This window comes from Corapipo altera, unplaced genomic scaffold, assembly GCF_003945725.1.
Source record: "Corapipo altera isolate COAL_440 unplaced genomic scaffold, ASM394572v1 191, whole genome shotgun sequence".
In the NCBI taxonomy this organism is placed as follows: Eukaryota; Metazoa; Chordata; class Aves; order Passeriformes; family Pipridae; genus Corapipo; species Corapipo altera.
Window position 1 is genome coordinate 126,153 of NW_020885097.1, and position 1,895 is coordinate 128,047.

The 1,895-nt window shown below is 45.8% G+C and overlaps 1 protein-coding gene across 1 annotated transcript in view; it reads right to left on the minus strand.

The window, feature by feature from the left end:
* The window catches only part of LOC113960223 (MAM domain-containing glycosylphosphatidylinositol anchor protein 2), a gene marked incomplete at its 3' end in the record, with an annotated part of 214,775 nt that overhangs the window by 122,841 nt on the left and 90,039 nt on the right, over positions 1–1,895 (minus strand). The gene's annotated exons all lie outside the window — the stretch shown is intronic.

Below are 1,895 nucleotides of genomic sequence, written 5' to 3' on the forward strand. Positions count from 1 at the left end.
AATGCTCCACATTTTTCACTCCAATCCCAATACTCCATATTTTTCACTGTGATATATATGTATATAAACCTGGGCCAGGGCCTCTCCACTCTCCCAGCCAGGAATTCCTTCCTTAAAAACCGGGAATTCTGTCATTACTGGAAGAGATTTTGCTGCAGGCCATTGATAGGCAACAGTGGGACGAAAACATCACTTCCTATTTATTTCACGTGGTAACACCTGAAATATTGGGCTTGAAAACAGAATTCCCAGAGAAGCTGTGGCTGCCCCTGGATCCCTGGAAGTGTCCAAGACCAGGTTGGAGCAACCTGGGACAGTGGAAGGTGTCCCTGCCCATGGCAGGGGTGGAATGGGATGATCTTTAAGATCCCTTCCAACCCAAACCATTCTGGGATTCCATGATTTCTTCACATCCTTTACATCTTCTCTATTAAAGCCAAACAGACTTTCGATATGATTTCAAGTCCCAGAATTACTGGTGAAGGAATTCCTGGTTGGACAATCCTCAGAGCCACAGCTTTCCAGCCCTGGGATGAGGGAATATCCATGATATGGATATTCCCATTAATGGGAATCCATCAAGGGCTGGAGCCCCTCTGCTCTGGAGCCAGGCTGGGAGAGCTGGGGGGGTTCCCCTGGAGAAGAGAAGGCTCCAGGGAGAGCTGAGAGCCCCTTGCAGGGCCTAAAGGGGCTCCAGGAGAGCTGGAGAGGGACTGGGGACAAGGCATGGAGGGACAGGACACAGGGAATGGCTTCCCACTGCCACAGGGACAACTGGTGTCCTGCTGATCCCACACCCCCTCACACTTGAGCAGCCTGGCAGGGAAAAGCACAATTTTTTTCCCTCCTCTAACTACAGGCAGCCAATGACAGGAACTGTGAACAGGCAGGACGTGAGAATCCTGAGTCTGTGCCAGAGATCACAAAGAAATTGCTATTTTCCAGCTTATTGCTGTAACACATCGGGGGGGAAAAAAAACCAAAATAACTTCCTTTTATTCTCCAACAGAGGAAAAATTGTGGTTATTAATTAAAGAGAAAAAGCAGCATTAACACCACGAAGCTACAAGTAAACAAGTCCTGCAGGAGAATCTGGGGGTGACTCTAAAATAGGAAGTTAAAATAAATTTCTAGGGTCAAGAGGAATAAAGGGCTCAACATGTGATAACAGGAGAAAAATTGGATCTAAACTGACACAATTCCTTCACTTCTGAGCTTCCTGAACTTCTGCAGGATGGATGATTTATACCCATGTGTTTACCAGGCCATGGAATCCTGGAATGGTTTGGGTGGGAAGGGACCTTAAAGCCCATCCATTGCCACCAAAAAAGTTGATTTTTGATGTATAAAAGAGGAAATTAAACAAATCAGGAATTTCACATTGTCTCCACCCCGAATTCAATTTAATCTGCCCCTACATTAAAAATCTAAAGTCAAAAGTCTGGGTCTAAAATCTTGCTGGAACCCCAAGAAGGTGTGGAAGAGCTAAGGATGAAGAAAAGCGCCAGGACTCATCAAAATAACAGAAATATAGAATAGAATTCAAGGGATCAGCTCAGCAAACGTGGGATGTTGAAGGGATGGAAATGTGAGGAGGTGTAAACTCCAGTTTGACCCTAGAAACCATTTATTAGCCCAAGTTTTGCTGGTACGACCTTTCAAAAGCCACTTTTATCCAAATTTGGGGATGTCACCAACCCCTGGAACCCAGAAGTGATTCCTGCACCCAGTTTGGGGTGGGATGTTGAAGGGATGGAGATGTGAGGAGGTGTAAACCCCAATTTGACCCTAAAAACCAAATTTTGCTGGTACAACCTTTCAAAACTCACTTTTACCCAAATTTGGGGGTGTCACCAACCCCTGGAACCCAGAAGTGACGCCTTCACCCAGTTTGG